Raw genomic sequence first — 18,457 nt, 5'->3', positions numbered from 1 at the left:
GGAAGATGGTCGGACAGACATACTGCTCTTTGATATTATGATTCCAAAATAAATGGCGTTCTCCCTCGAACTAAGTAAAACCCATTTTTCAAGTTTCAAGTCTCTACAGCCTTCCTATCAAGAGTCATCACACAGATGGACGGACAGACGGCACGATTTCAACTAAGACCTGTCGGATCCTTAATTGCTTGAAACTTTAAAATACTCTGACACTGAATTGACGATTGCGAATATATATATATACTGTATATATATATATATATATATATATATATATATATATATATATATATATATATATATATATATATATATATCTTGCCCTAGTAAGGTTACCGAAGGCACTTATTATTGGTTCCAAGCTTGTTGTTCTGATGGAACGAAATGAGGTGTTTTAAGGAGTGGATTCATGGTTGGTATCAGATTTGAAACTGTTTATCTCAAAATGTTTCCGAAATATAGCTATACACATTTTCCAGAAACTCGCCAAAAGAGAAGGATATCTTTCTGAAATTTCTGTAGAAGCTCTGCCAATTGACTTAAGGAGCTGAGGGGGTATTGTTTGCATCACCTTGGTGTTCCTTCCAGTAATATATTATAAAACACAGTATGGATTATAATGAAAAAATCTTGTTAAAATAAATATTAATATTTTGATTATTTTTTTCAACAAAGAGTTATTTATTTTTAAAAATCTGTTAATAGTTCTTAATAACATATTAAAATATGAATCATGGAATGAGGATGTTTTTATAGGTTATAACAATTATATTTGACACTTGTTTTTCACTAGTAGATTATTTTGACCAAATAAATACTTATCTTTATTATATTAGTATATTTTCTTTGACCTTTAAAAAATATACATAATTTAATGTAGGCTATTAAAAAAAATAGTAATTGTTTAGATTGTAAAATGACTGGCTGAATATAAATAAGGGATACTAGTGGGTGTATTGTTAAAAAATTACATAAATCTATATATGCGTGTTTATTAATAATAGTTAGCTTAAAGCAAATCGAAACTAACTATATAAAGAGCTATATTATACAATATGAAAAACATAAAATCGAGTTCAAAATGGTATACTAAACTTTTTTTACATATTAGTTAAATAAAATGTGATATCCATAATCGGAATTGCATTAATTCCACGATGAGTGCATGTTCTCCCAGTCAGAGTTACCACATTTTAATGACTTTCCCCAAAAATTTAACACGTGACCTCTCTGTTACTTCATAGATACGGTGATTTTATGGCACTTTCATTTATTTCGAGTTGACGAATCATGTGGTCAAGTATGTAGAATAATGTGTTAGCACGGCTGATCTCAGCGAGAGCGTAACGTGACTTTAACGCACTAAAACCAGGACCACCTTGAGGAAGTGCCTTCGTTTCTCAGCTGGAATACTTTTTTGATCACTCCAATGTGAATTAGATATTTAGAGTAGTAATTGTGGAAACTTTTGTGGCTGATGGATGATTATTTTTTACAGCGTGTGGTTATATTATTATTATACATGTTTTTAATCAATTGTAACTTAATGAAATTACTCATTTTAAACTAAACAATTTCATTAAGACATACTTTTCTGATTTTCCTTTTAACGATTTCGGAAAATTTTGTTTTACACTAATGTCCTTATTCTTTTTCCTGTGGGTCTAGTTTCAAGATTACTCAAATCACTACCTACAATCTTTGTAGGATGATGAATTTATTTCGCTATTTTACTGCTTTCAGAAAATGAATAAAAAACGCTTTTGAGTTTCTACAAAAAGTGATTTTGTTAATAACCGCTAGTAAAAATCGAGAATACTAAAAGGAGTTTAGTTATTATTTTAATAATTTATTTAAAAGACACATTTATCGTATCCCTACCGCCAACAGTAAATACCTATGAGTGATAACACTATTCTTTTCGGACAAGAATCAAGAGAGTTGCACATTCATTGCCATTCGCACTACTTGTCAACAATGCACACCTCTATCCTACACTATAGGCGTTCTAACAGTATCATTCGTTACCATTCGCACTACTTGTCAACAATGCACACCTCTATCCTACACTATAGGCGTTCTAACAGTATCATTCATTGCCATTCGCACCACTTGTCAACAATGGACACTCTATCCTACACTATAGGCGTTCTAACAGTATCATTCGTTACTTGTCAACAATGCACACCTCTATCCTACACTATAGGCGTTCTAACAGTATCATTCATTACATTCGCACTACTTGTCAACAATGCACACCTCTATCCTACACTATAGGCGTTCTAACAATATCATTCGTTACCATTCGCACTACTTGTCAACAATGCACACCTCTATCCTACACTATAGGCGTTCTAACAGTATCATTCGTTACCATTCGCACTACTTGTCAACAATGCACACCTCTATCCTACACTATAGGCGTTCTAACAGTATCATTCGTTACCATTCGCACTACTTGTCAACAATGCACACCTCTATCCTACACTATAGGCGTTCTAACAATATCATTCATTACCATTCGCACTACTTGTCAACAATGCACACCTCTATCCTACACTATAGGCGTTCTAACAGTATCATTCATTACCATTCGCACTACTTGTCAACAATGCACACCTCTATCCTACACTATAGGCGTTCTAACAGTATCATTCATTACCATTCGCACTACTTGTCAACAATGCACACCTCTATCCTACACTATAGGCGTTCTAACAGTATCATTCGTTACCATTCGCACTACTTGTCAACAATGCACACCTCTATCCTACACTATAGGCGTTCTAACAGTATCATTCATTACCATTCGCACTACTTGTCAACAATGCACACCTCTATCCTACACTATAGGCGTTCTAACAGTATCATTCGTTACCATTCGCACTACTTGTCAACAATGCACACCTCTATCCTACACTATAGGCGTTCTAACAGTATCATTCATTACCATTCGCACTACTTGTCAACAATGCACACCTCTATCCTACACTATAGGCGTTCTAACAGTATCATTCGTTACCATTCGCACTACTTGTCAACAATGCACACCTCTATCCTACACTATAGGCGTTCTAACAGTATCATTCGTTACCATTCGCACTACTTGTCAACAATGCACACCTCTATCCTACACTATAGGCGTTCTAACAGTATCATTCATTACCATTCGCACTACTTGTCAACAATGCACACCTCTATCCTACACTATAGGCGTTCTAACAGTATCATTCATTACCATTCGCACTACTTGTCAACAATGCACACCTCTATCCTACACTATAGGCGTTCTAACAGTATCATTCGTTACCATTCGCACTACTTGTCAACAATGCACACCTCTATCCTACACTATAGGCGTTCTAACAGTATCATTCGTTACCATTCGCACTACTTGTCAACAATGCACACCTCTATCCTACACTATAGGCGTTCTAACAGTATCATTCGTTACCATTCGCACTACTTGTCAACAATGCACACCTCTATCCTACACTATAGGCGTTCTAACAGTATCATTCATTACCATTCGCACTACTTGTCAACAATGCACACCTCTATCCTACACTATAGGCGTTCTAACAGTATCATTCATTACCATTCGCACTACTTGTCAACACTTTACACCTATATCCTTCACTATATGTGGTCTAACTGTATCCCCGCTATTTGCACTACTTGGCAGCACTGGAGGGATGCCACTCAGGCTTCCCTTTCACCACATAAAATGTATCTCTAGGACTAGTTGTACCGCCTTTGCATATGTGCCATCTTTTGCGACATTTCAGCAATTCCTGTAGGTACATGTAGTACAGCTTCCGTGATCAATGATAGCTTATTCTTAGTTCTTACAGTCAAGACAATCATCCCAGGCAGTAGCGTAGCCAGAAATTTCGTTCGGGGGGGGGGGTCCGAAACCGGGGATCCGGGGGACGTTTTGTGTGTTATTTGCCAATGAGTTCACTGGTAAAAGGTAAATACAAAAAATTTGGAGCTTTAGTAACTACGCCTTATAGAAAGTGGAAAGATGTAATAGGCAAGTTCAACTCTCACAGCAACTCTAGTACCACAAATTTTCTTGTATAGCTACAGAAACTTTACGAAGTTCGATTCTCGCCGAGTAGATGGCACCAATGTGATGTTGCATTCACTGGATAAGAAAGAAGAAGAACAAAATAGAGCTTCACTCAAGCCCCCAGGTAAAACTGGCATGCCTTCCTACATGGCATTTTGTTGTCACTATTTAGGCATAAGATAACATTTCACACTTGTGATGCAGCTTATTTATGCCCTATTAATGGAGGCGTATCTGGAACTTTCTGCCATGTGCCATACGGCAATGTATCGTGGCCACTGAAAAACCCAAACAAAACATATTGCTACATCATTAATTTACCCCCCAAATCTTCGTCGGACCATTCTTTAAATCGTGTCGTTGTCCATCTGTGCTATAACACTTGATACACAGGTTCTTGAGTCTTGAAAATTAGTATGCATAAGGTTGCTCATGGTTCAAGGAAGAACTCCATTGATTTTGGGATCAAAATATCAAAGGTAGCTGCCCTGGAGTTTGGTCAGGAACGTTCCGTCAGGTTCTTCGATACTCCGTGATGTGGTGTATTAATCTTCATCAAGAGTACTGTTTAGACTCCGTTTTTGTTATTGGTTATGCTAGATTCCATTTTCATCGTAATGAATATAGTGATCTCTACCACCTAACTTCATTTTATGAATAGATTTAACGATTTTATTGAACTTTAAACCCATTATGATATAACTAATGTAATAAAAAAGTAAGAGCTGAAGGAGTGATTATTTAAAGGGGGAGAGACAGTTTTAAACTGGTTAATATCGCCGTAATAAATAAGCAAGGATTTGAATTAGGTGTAGAAATATTCCCGGAAGTTACATTAACAGAGACACTAAACACCCTTATTACTAGGTCTATCCAAAAATGTATTGAATTGTAATTTTTCTTCGCAATCCTTCTCTCCAAACTTTCCGGCCAGACATCCTCCAACACCGACGATCGGTGAGGGAGAGTCCTGAGCTACAATGGCCGTGTGAGAATGCACAAGGAAAGGCAGTGAAGGTGGTGATGCCGAGAAAGAGAGCTAAACAAACTGCGCTCCGAGCTGGAGGAATGCGCCCCGTCACCGCTCGCACCGCCAGCCAGGGCCTAATTGAAACCCCAGTGACACATTCGTATCGGCGGACTGTTTACCTCCATCGGATCACGATTACTCGCGGCTTCACGGCTTTCCTCGCCACGCGCTCTCGGGATTAATCTTGGCCGGAATGTCCCTCGATGATTAAGGACATTGTGGGTTGTAGTGTCCTGCGATCTTCAGACGTTAGGTGTGGCGAGGGCGAGGAACGTTCATCTGTCAGTTCCTCCTCTAGACTGAATATTTTAAATAATCAACTTATTTTGTAATCATAATTTGTTACGGCGGACTTAATAAACGTCTAGAGCCACACTAATAAAACATTCGTTGGATGTCCATCGCGTAGGGATGCACTCTTCTACACAGAACGTAGCTATAATATATTTGAACAAAATGTCTTGAACTAAATATGTTCATACCTCGGTGGGAGACAGTAGATAACCAGCATTGGTAGTGACTCAATCATTTCCGCTTACTAGACAGCGGGGTGTTCCCCACGGCAGCTGTATTGGTCCAATTTTATTCAATCTGTGCACTTCTGACTTTTCCAGAGTTGTATTCCTCATTTATTCGCAGATGATTGTCAGCTGCACTTTTCATATGACCTGGACAGGTTGGGCGAGGATATTGGTAAAATCAACTCTGAGTTACTCAGTGTGAACCTGTGGTCAATGACTAATGGCCTTAAGCTCTACACAGACAAGTGCACAGTTCTTTACATGGCACGACATACTATTTTACATACCCTCGGCGAGACCAATCAACAGGCCCAAGGGCTGTGTGGTAGTAGTCTGGTAGTGTGTGACAAAGTCAAAACTTTAGGAGTCATACTGGTTTTAGGCCTCACTTTTTGTGACCACGTAACATATGCTACCCAGCGTGCCTTGGGTAAACTGAGGGGGGCTGTATATACCTATTTAAAGCTGGTTTAGCCCCAATGGAAGACGTATGCAGAGTCCTGTCAGACTGCAAGGCTCACAAAGTCCTGTGTCTTGGAGAACCTCGGTATCTTGGACACAATATGTCGTTTCGAGAAGAGATCACTCAAAGGAGTATCTGCCAAGACAGAAAACTTCACTTTTCTCAAGTGTGGTTCGAGGTCGGGAGGAGAATTAATTTTAATAAGAGATTGATTATCTTTGACAAGCTTAGTTCATAATCGTAAATTAGTTGTAATCATGGAATGATTGGAAACGTGGTAGGTAAGCCCTCTTCATCAGTGGTAGGTGACTTAAAAGGATTAAATTCAAATTTATTTACTGTACGTATTTTATACAAAACTAGGCAATCCTTTTGACACACCTAGTTACTAGTGCTGTAAAGTAGGAGACTTGGAGAACTTGAGAAGCCAAACCCTTATCTTTAACCGTTTTCCTAAGGGGCTGATTCCGAGATGTCCCCATTTATTCCTTTAAAGGCATGAAATCGCCAAACAGACATTGCTATTTTTTCTGTCTTGAGGGGAGATGTCAAAGATTGGTAATTTATTTTTTTAAATAAAATAATCTAAAACCGATTGCTCCACCTTAAGTGAGATCAAATGGGGATTTTATTTCTTCATATCCACTTCAATGTTTCATATTAACCCAAACAACACTTTCCTCGATCTATAAATAAAAATTAGGGGCTTAGTAAGACAAAACATTATTCATAAAAGTGCCTACAGGCTCAATTCCCGGCTGGTGTGTGGAATATAGTAAATATGTCCCAACTAAGTTGAGATTATTCGATTGGAAATTTGTGATTCAACAAACTAATTTACTGATAGCGAACGTTGCTTACACAACCAGATCGGTTTTCTACAAGGATTTTCTATATATGGAAAAATCTTCAGTAGTTTAGTAACAAACCATGGTAGATGGACCTAATGGAGTATCTGAATGGATGGATGTTCTGAAAAATTGCTAAACTCCAACTCACCAGCAAGACGCTCTCACAGGTGGCAGCTGATCGTCAACACAACCCGACGTTGATATCTCAAAATATATGAAGCATAGGACTGAATCACGTGTCAAAATGAGTCTAAGTAGGCCTACCGCTTTGATTGTCTTCTAACTTTACTGATATACATCACCTGTTAATGTACATAATATAATAACTCTTCTCTCCCAGTCGTTCCTGGAACAGTATTGGGTCACTCTCTAATCATCCTGGAAAAGTTGAAGATGACCAAAGATTCATCAAATGGGCTTGTCAAAGACGACCTTGCTAGAAGATAAAGAACGATCTCCTAATATTTTTAGCTAACTCATTTAGTTTTATGATCAACACTATCAGATCTCTTTAGTCATGATGTAATCAGATGATAAACAGATATTGAGAATTTATTTATAGAATATACTCCAAGGACCCTGCTGAACTTTCATGCAAAATCCAGATATTCATGCAATTCATTTATGAGTTTCTAGGCAATATCTTGAATTGTCAAGTTACTATGTATCTCCGCTCTATTATTATGTGACATTACGGTTTCAGTAAATGGAACATCTGCCATTCTGGAAGAGTTCGTAACGAACTCTATGAATATAGAGTAATATATAATAATACACAAGTAGTATATATAGTAATATATATAATAGTAGTGTATTGTATTTAGTGAATATATAATATTCATCTAAATACAAAACAATGAAATCTCGATGCAACCCTGTTCTTAGGGCGATCAGACGGTCAGACTATGAACTGCCATAGATAAGACACCGAATCCCCAGCAAACTGTTGAATGGTCCCATTTATTATCCTCAGTGATACATCTAGGTTTGGATGTGGCTAGCTTTTGGTGGTGATAAAGTTACCCAACAGCTTACCACTGTGGTTACTTTAGCACTGGAGAATTCGGCTACTATGATCTGGGCTCTGACTAGCTTCTTCACTCCTGTAACCCGAGACGTCGAAGACTGATCGCGCTGTCGCTGCTCCCAGCCTGTCCGACTTGTCTCAGTCGTGTAAGACAAGAAGTCTAGAGGTGAGGTGGAGGAAACACGGCTATATCTATTAATTAGGGTGTAGCCGGGCCCCCTACGGTCGAGTTATGGCCCCAGGGCCCCCCGCCGGGTCCCACCTCATAAACCGTGTTCTTCACACCTCAGATCCCCCGCATCCTGCGCCCCCCGGCCACGGCTACTGCCCAACCCTCGCCCACTACACGGTAATAGCCTCGTATATCGTCCACCTGTACCCCCATGCGGTCCTTAATAAGCAAATCCCATCTGAATTATTTATTTTAAACGTTTACTATGCGGACGGTATTGCCAATTTGTCCCCGGTAAGTTGGTACTGGTATTGATTCACGAGATGAAAGTATGCGAGTGCGGTGGCAGTACACCTTTCCTTAGTCCTGAGTATCACGACTGACAGTGTTTCATACCTTCAATAAGATTTGTTAAGAACGCTGAACTTTTCGTCTGGGGTACTGAAGGTGTTGGGGGGGGGGGGTTGGAAATAATAGACTATTTTTTGTAAAATTAGTAAAAGCTATTTTATTATTTTTTACGATTTAAATTTTAGACACTGTTTACATGAAATATAAATATAAAAATACGTTGGAGTAGAATTATTGCGACGACTGGTAAACATAAAAATCAAAACAAGTAAGTATCCTACAGTTGAAGTAGGAGTAAATATCTGAAAGCACTGTAAACAATCTTTTTAATTGTGTTATAACCAGATACTATCTACTTTTTGGACATATTTATTCCAGTTATCTGTATTTATAACTATTACCGTATTTTATTAATAAGCGCCTTCAAATCCTCACTGAGTAGGGTACACATAAATTTGTAGGGAACTTCCAAACAGCGTTTTAAGTACGGAAGTAACTAACCGTAATACAGTTGATTATCTGACTGACGTAAATGATATGTTAGTATTGTAACATATTTTTTGAATATTTTCTATGTGAGTATATATGTCCATGTTGCATATTATTATTTACAATATTTGGTCATAGATTTATGATTGAAATTCTTACTATCCATAAATTTATTTCATTTGTTTGCATGCTTTAAAAGACATACATGTTATTTTGTATGTCCAATTTTTGTATAGTTTTAACCTTTTGCATTTTGACGAAACGTGAGTGAATTTCTTTGTTATAGTAAATATTGTATATGTCTGGGTTTGTTGATTGCATTTTTTGCATGTGACCCCTACACTGAGGACAACATATTGAACAATTTAAAGTTTGCTACTTTATTTTTTCCATTTTATCTGTATTTGTGTATCAAAATTAGAATTACGCGTACTCTCTTTTGTAACCACCTGTATTATGGCAATTAACAATTAATTAATTCATAATAATTCACGATGCTTTTTGTGAAAATGTGAACCAAAGTGATAACAGAATTGAATTGTCCACATGAAGTAAACTCGATCGGAGACAACAATCAGCTTTGGCCGCAATGTGAAATACGAGCATTTTAATGCGCTGATTTCATCCCTCTAAAAGACGGTTGTTGATGGCTCAGTGCGGCTTTACGATTGTCATAACCTGACAGCCGAAGAGACGATAAATCACGGCATGTTAACGGCGTGGCGCGGCGCGGTAGTGGCGCGGTAGCAGGAGGAAGCACATAACGCGCTGAGCGGCGCGGTGGGGTGGGGCGAGCGCAGAGGTTGTAGGGTCAAGCGCCTTAAAGGCCAGTCAAAGGTCGACGACGTCCGCTGACCAAAATGTCATGTCGCATCACCCTCTAGTATGGTTCAGATTTCCGGCCCTTCAAAAGTGAAAAGCATTTCTTATTAAAGATCTTAAAATCTCCATTTTTCACAACTATGGAAATTTAAAGTTTTTTTGTACTACCAACATTAGAGCATAATTCTAACCATGTCTTATTCTTTTTCTACTGATAGCCTTTGGTGTTAGCTTAAACAAATAATGACAAGGGGACGAGGAGAGATTGACAGAACTGATAAAGGGTAGAATGGATGGATTTTAAGGCGTTGGTAACCAAAATACTGATCGTTTTTCGATAAAACACTCGTTAAAGAAAGAATGAATCACACAGGACCTGTTGTTGGTTAATCATTTCTTCCTCTATAGCAAATACTATCTACTCGTACACCTGTGATTCTCGAAACGTAAGGCCAACGCTTTGGAGGACCTCCGCATACGAGAAGAATCGTAGGCTGCACACGAAGGGACGCAAAGTGACGAGTAAATGATGACGTGTACTAATAAACGATATGATGTATTTTCGAGAAAAAGCCAACTGAAAAGGATCTAAATAATATTCGAGAGCACCAAGTATGGAAAGCACAACAATAATTATTTCACAATGTATTATAGCCTTTCAAGAAGCGAAGCAAAGAGTAAATTATTAGACTACAGTGATAGTAAGTTTACTAACAGTCATACAGGAAATTAAGGACAATCCAATAAGTTGTATAAATACTAAAACTATTATCAGTTGAATATGATGATTCGGTAGTGCTATTAATATCACAGAATGCATACTTAAAATAATAAAATGTCATATTTCCACACTGCTGATTCTAACGGTTCTTTCTTACTCACGTGTAACAAGAAGATATTTTAGTATATGGTCAAAGTTTTTAAGTGTGTCACTCGTTTTATTTAAATATACTAAGAAGACATAATTCGTTACGTTATTCATATGTGTGATTTTGACCAAAAGTTATATGGATTACATTGTAATATTGTTATCTGGACACATATTTCTTTATGACTGGTGCCAATTTTACTGGTCTGATGAAGTGAGTACAGGCAATGGTCGATAGTAGGCTGATAATCAGATTATTCAAGAAAATCGACAAGTACAGAGTACTTTTTGGGTTTGAGCAATAAATCCTCCGATCTTAGAGAGATTGTCACCTGAACTTCAAAAAGTGTTTTACATTGGACACTCGAGGTGGACATCGTGTACAGGGTGTCCCACAATCACAGATAATGAGGCTCTAAATATACAAGGTTAGCCGTGAGCTCGTGAGGTGAGACAGAAGGGGGAGCTGCCGTTTATAGATGACAGTCAGATGACAAAACGGCCATTGTTGGCATATCGCCGTCTGGATCGGGCGGCCTCCCACCTGGGAGTCGAGAACGTGTTTCCCCCGCCTGGTTCTGGGTCGTGGCTGTTTCGGAAAAATTACTACGTCATTATAAATACCACTTGAGTGTTACACAATAAGCGTAATATCGATATATTCCAAAAGTGTTATATTGGAAATCACTGTAGGTATATTACGTTTACAAATATTTTACTAATTCAATTTAAATTTATCAGTAGGTAATGTACTAATAATTTAACTAGAGAACGTTATCTATTTATTCTCTGTTAAAACAACAAACCCGTAACACAAACCAGAAGAAGCAAAATCAGAAATCCAATTTTAACATGGAGGGGTCCTCCAAATAGAACAAATAACTCAAATTAAAAATGTCAATTTACGTTTTGTGGTTTTTTAAATTCGAGCAGTTAACATAAACATTGGATCTATATTTTATAATGTATTCAAGTTCATTTCAAATCATCTTTATTCAGGAAAAACACACAATATATTTGTCTATAGTTCCCATGCAACTCGTAGGTTGCGCGTGGAATTAATATAATTATTCTAGAGTTATTATATGAATTTATATACGACAGCAATTACGCTGTATACAACAGTTATAACATGGTATACAAATAATTACTATATGATATAAAATATATAACATGGTACCAACAGTTATAAACCAATAACAAATAACAAAGTAAAAGGTTTAACAACAAATATATAACATTGAATATCTTTATCAATAGTGCAACAAATAACAACAACAACAAACTTCCTCAAGTAGCCTACACAAAAATAAATATTATATAATCCATAATTATATCAATAATAAATAACAGTATAAAATATCAAACAACATTATTCTACCTCTTAGAAACGTATTACAACATTATTGTTTTGTATAGTTACAAATTGTCAAGTCTACGATACAATTGTTTTATATACTAAACAATGGTAGTTAATAAAACTACCTGTGACATTTAATTCTCTTCTTATTTTTTTAGTAAAGGTGATAATATTACTATTCATCTGAAGTACTGTTGTTGCTTTAATATTTCTTGCCAGCGCAGGTATCGGTGGATAAACACGTAAAGCGAACACAACTAGATGCACTAGACTCTGGTTAACCCTGCAATGAAATAAAGTGAAGTTACGGTAACAAGCTGGAGAGAAGGGGTCTAATAGATTGAGCGTGGACAGCGACAGACGTGGCGGGGAAACAAGCGGAGAATGTACTGAGCTCTGCGCCAATGATTAATCTATTAGAGCGGAGCTTGAGGGTGATAAATCACGTATGTAGCGGCGCAGTTCTCCGGGGAGCAATTAATAACTGGTGGTGAATGTCCGCTAATCGAAGTGAGGCCCATTAATCTGGGGTGTGCTCTGAATGTCCCCACAATGTCCTTTACACATGCACTGGAGTGGGTGTGTGTATCGTGCGTGTGTGACGCGCCACGTACACACACGTGAATATCCAGTGGTGATGGCAGTGTTGGTACTTAGTTACTAGGGCGTCTTGCCAAGTAGGATATAACTCAACATCTGGGAGCGTAAACAATTTTGAGGTCTCGTATTGTACGATTTATGTGTTTTGTTACTTCCTGTAAAATATGATTACTACAATTGAATTAGTTACTAAGGCGTCTTGCCAAGTAGGATTTAACTCAACATCTGAGAGCGTAAACAATTTTGAGGTCCCGTATTGTACGATTTGTTGTTTTGTTACTTCCAGTAAAATATGATTACTACAATTGAATTAGTTACTAGGGGCTCGTCTTGCAAGTAGGACATAACTCACATCTGGGAGCGTAAACAATTTGAGGCCTCGTATTGTACGATTTGTGTGTTTTGTTACTTCCTGTAAAATATGATTACCGTACTATAATTGAATTAGTTACTAAGGCGTCCAGCCAAGTAGGGACATAACTCTACATCTGGGAGCGTAAACAAATTTTGAGGCCTCGTATTGTTACGATTTGTGTGTTTTTGTTACTTCCTGTAAAATATGATTACCGTACTATAATTGAATTAGTTACTAAGGCGTCCAGCCAAGTAGGACATAACTCTACATCTGGGAGCGTAAACAATTTTGAGGCCTCGTATTGTACGATTTGTGTGTTTTGTTACTTCCTGTAAAATATGATTACCGTACTATAATTGAGATTAGTTACTAAGGGCGTCCAGCCAAGTAGGACATAACTCTACATCTGGGAGCGTAAAAAATTTTGAGGCCTCGTATTGTACTATTTGTGTGTTTTGTTACTTCCTGTAAAATATGATTACCGTACTATAATTGAATTAGTTACTAAGGCGTCCAGCCAAGTAGGACATAACTCTACATCTGGGAGCGTAAAACAATTTTGAGGCCTCGTATTGTACGATTTGTGTGTTTTGTTACTTCCTGTAAAATATGATTACCGTACTATAATTGAATTAGTTACTAAGGCGTCCAGCCAAGTAGGACATAACTCTACATCTGGGAGCGTAAACAATTTTGAGGCCTCGTATTGTACGATTTGTGTGTTTTGTTACTTCCTGTAAAATATGATTACCGTACTATAATTGAATTAGTTACTAAGGCGTCCAGCCAAGTAGGACATAACTCTACATCTGGGAGCGTAAACAATTTTGAGGCCTCGTATTGTACGATTTGTGTGTTTTGTTACTTCCTGTAAAATATGATTACCGTACTATAATTGAATTAGTTACTAAGGCGTCCAGCCAAGTAGGACATAACTCTACATCTGGGAGCGTAAACAATTTTGAGGCCTCGTATTGTACGATTTATGTGTTTTGTTACTTCCTTCAAAATATGATTAACTATGATTGAATTAGTTGCAAAGGCGTCCTTCCAAGTAGTCCTCAACATCTGAGAGCGTAAACAATTTTGAGGCCTCGTATTGTACGATTTATGTGTTTTGATTACTTCCTTCAAAATATGATTACTATGATTGAATTAGTTGCAAAGGCGTCCTTCCAAGTAGTCCTCAACATCTGAGAGCGTAAACAATTTTGAGGCCTCGTATTGTACGATTTATGTGTTTTGATACTTCCTTCAATAATATGATTACTATGATTGAATTAGTTACTAAGGCGTCCAGCCAAGTAGGACATAACTCTACATCTGGGAGCGTAAACAATTTTGAGGCCTCGTATTGTACGATTTGTGTGTTTTGTTACTTCCTGTAAAATATGATTACCGTACTATAATTGAATTAGTTACTAAGGCGTCCAGCCAAGTAGGGACATAACTCTACATCTGGAGCGTAAACAATTTTGAGGCCTGTATTGTACGATTTGTGTGTTTTGTTACTTCCTGTAAAATATGATTACCGTACTATAATTGAAATTAGTTTACTAAGGCGTCCAGCCAAGTAGGACATAACTCTACATCTGGGAGCGTAAACAATTTTGAGGCCTCGTATTGTACGATTTGTGTGTTTTGTTACTTCCTGTAAAATATGATTACCGTACTATAATTGAATTAGTTACTAAGGCGTCCAGCCAAGTAGGACATAACTCTACATCTGGGAGCGTAAACAATTTTGAGGCCTCGTATTGTACGATTTATGTGTTTTGTTACTTCCTTCAAAAATATGATTACTATGATTGAATTAGTTTGCAAAGGCGTCCTTCCAAGTAGTCCTCAACATCTGGGAGCGTAAACAATTTGAGGCCTCGTATTGTACGATTTATGTGTTTTGTTACTTCCTTCAAAATATGATTACTATGATTGAATTAGTTGCAAAGGCGTCCTGCCAAGTAGTCCTCAACATCTGGGAGCGTAAACAATTTTTGAGGCCTCGTATTGTACGATTTATGTGTTTTGTTACTTCCAGTAAAATATGATTACTACAATTGAATTAGTTACTAAGGCGTCTTGCCGAGTAGGATTTAACTCAACATCTGAGAGCATAAACAATTTTGAGGTCTCGTATTGTACGATTTATGTGTTTTGTTACTTCCTGTAAAATATGATTACTACAATTGAATTAGTTACTAAGGCGTCTTGCCAAGTAGGATTTAACTCAACATCTGAGAGCGTAAACAATTTTGAGGTCCTCGTATTGTACGATTTATGTGTTTTGTTACTTCCTGTAAAATATGATTACTACAATTGAATTAGTTACTAAGGCGTCCTGCCAAGTAGGATTTAACTCAACATCTGAGAGCATAAACAATTTTGAGGCCTCGTATTGTACGATTTATGTGTTTTGTTACTTCCTGTAAAATATGATTACCGTACTATAATTGAATTAGTTACTAAGGCGTCCAGCCAAGTAACATCTGGGAGCGTAAACAATTTTGAGGCCTCGTATTGTACGATTTATGTGTTTTGTTACTTCCTTCAAAATATGATTACTATGATTGAATTAGTTGCAAAGGCGTAAGTAGTCCTCAACATCTGAGAGCGTAAACAATTTTGAGGCCTCGTATTGTACGATTTATGTGTTTTGTTACTTCCTTAAAATATGATTACTATGATTGAATTAGTTGCAAAGGCGTCCTTCCAAGTAGTCCTCAACATCTGGGAGCGTAAACAATTTTGAGGCCTCGTATTGTACGATTTATGTGTTTTGTTACTTCCAGTAAAATATGATTACTATGATTGAATTAGTTACTAAGGCGTCTTGCCAAGTAGGATTTAACTCAACATCTGAGAGCGTAAACAATTTTGAGGTCTCGTATTGTACGATTTATGTGTTTTGTTACTTCCTGTAAAATATGATTACTATGATTGAATTAGTTACTAAGGCGTCCTTGCTCAAGTAGGATTTAACTCAACATCTGAGAGCATAAACAATTTTGAGGTCTCGTATTGTACGATTTATGTGTTTTGTTACTTCCTGTAAAATATGATTACTATGATTGAATTAGTTACTAAGGCGTCCTCTCAAGTAGGACATAACTCAACATCTGAGAGCGTAAACAATTTTGAGGTCTCGTATTGTACGATTTATGTGTTTTGTTACTTCCTGTAAAATATGATTACTACAATTGAATTAGTTACTAAGGCGTCTTGCCGAGTAGGATTTAACTCAACATCTGAGAGCATAAACAATTTTGAGGTCTCGTATTGTACGATTTATGTGTTTTGTTACTTCCAGTAAAATATGATTACTACAATTGAATTAGTTACTAAGGCGTCTTGCCAAGTAGGATTTAACTCAACATCTGAGAGCATAAACAATTTTGAGGTCCCGTATTGTACGATTTATGTGTTTTGTTACTTCCTGTAAAATATGATTACCGTACTATAATTGAATTAGTTACTAAGGCGTCTTGCCCAGTAGGATTTAACTCAACATCTGAGAGCATAAACAATTTTGAGGTCTTGTATTGTACGATTTATGTGTTTTGTTACTTCCAGTAAAATATGATTACTACAATTGAATTAGTTAACTAAGGCGTCTTGCCAAGTAGGATTTAACTCAACATCTGAGAGCATAAACAATTTTGAGGTCTCGTATTGTACGATTTATGTGTTTTGTTACTTCCTGTAAAATATGATTACTACTATAATTGAATTAGTTACTAAGGCGTCTTGCCCAGTAGCACATAACTCAAAATCTGAGAGCATAAACAATTTTGAGGTCTCATATTGTACGATTTATGTGTTTTGTTACTCTCTGTAAAATATGATTACTATAATTGAATAATAAATAAACATTGGTATAGGAGATTATTGACGGTAAATACATTCTTGTCAATCTCAATGTATCCATCTGTATTGGTCTTATTGCATTCAAAGCCTTGTATTATTTGCAATAATTAAATTATTAATAATTACTAAAATCATGGAGATCATTAATAACAAGTAGCATTTAAGTAACAAGAGACAAAGAAATGTAGGAGAGTAAGACTAACATAAATCTCTGCCTTCAGCTGTCAAGGAGGGTTAGAGGAGCTCTGTGTGGGCGGTCCGTATATCTTCAGGTTTTATTAACAACCAAATTAGTTTTATAAAATACAAATTCATCACATCAAATTTAATAATATTTCTAGACACTAGGTTTTTATTTTCCCATAAGTTTACAGGCATATCAGTAAAATATGTAAACTATGTATTAATATTGAAAATTTGGATGATTTTCAAAAAAACTACACAAGAGGCTTGTTTGTGATTGTCAAGAATCAAGAATAAATAACTCTGAAGTATTTGCGAGTCACTGTATTCGTATTATGATCCAGAAGTACTCTCCTTGACATTGACAAGGTATTACAATTAACATTGGACCTTATTTAATTAAGAGAGTCTCGAAATCAGTGTTAAATATATTCGGATTTTCAGTCTACCTGAAAATAGTGTTTACAATATTATTTATTCATCCAATGAGATATTATTTACTTTACAATAATGAATGGTCAATTAAGACCCATTTTTAATTATTCTATTTCCGTACACGTGTTTCATTATTAAACCATCATCAGTGTGTACACTGACCTCTACATTTTTTTGGCGAAATGACTTGCGATTGTGACGCGTACAGTTCAATTTTGACTTACACCGCGAGATAGTTTCTTTTGCGATCCTTTTCTAGAGAAACGAAAAAGAGAATCTAATTCAGTTAGTGTGGTAACTTTTCATTGAACTTTGGACGTTGTTTTATAATGGTACATGTAACGGGTTGCCTTCATATACTTGAAGGCAACCCTTTTTTAATCCGTAAACGTATATAATATTAAACTAAAATATTAAGGCTTTTTGGAAAATTACAAAAATAGAATTTAATGTTACAAAGTAGACTACTACTATTATAGTTTCCATTTATACAGTGAATGGTGCGTTTTGGAGAATTGAAGGAACTAATATTTTTCAAAATAAAAAAAATAATCCCTCCGATTTATACTTCACAAACTAACTGTACAAATTTGAAATCCTTATCATCAGACGTTTCCCATTGGGCCTGATTACTTCAAAAGACCCATAATGACTACTTCAAATGTCTGCAACTTCCGATGATGTGATCCAAAAGAGTTTTTCTTTCTTTTTTCTTTTTCTTCAGAAAGGGTATCTTAAAGGATTGTGGCTATTATATTCAACAATTTTTACCTAACCCAAAGTCGACTGAACCACCTTAAAAATCTCTGTTCCATGAATTTAATTATAGGAACGTAGGTTAAACTTAAATTGAAAGCAAAAATAAAAAACGAATAAGTCAATCGATGGTTTTAGCTCTTTGTGGAAGAGAAAATGATCCCATACTTTGCGTTTCTGGATACAAATATTGATGTTCTTTGGCAACTTCCAAGTATTCATGCAATGTAGGCTA

The sequence above is a fragment of the Homalodisca vitripennis genome, chromosome 6 (genome assembly GCF_021130785.1).
Source record: "Homalodisca vitripennis isolate AUS2020 chromosome 6, UT_GWSS_2.1, whole genome shotgun sequence".
NCBI classification, from domain to species: Eukaryota; Metazoa; Arthropoda; class Insecta; order Hemiptera; family Cicadellidae; genus Homalodisca; species Homalodisca vitripennis.
The sequence above is the reverse complement of the archived record's forward strand: the minus strand, read 5'-3'. Positions refer to the sequence as shown.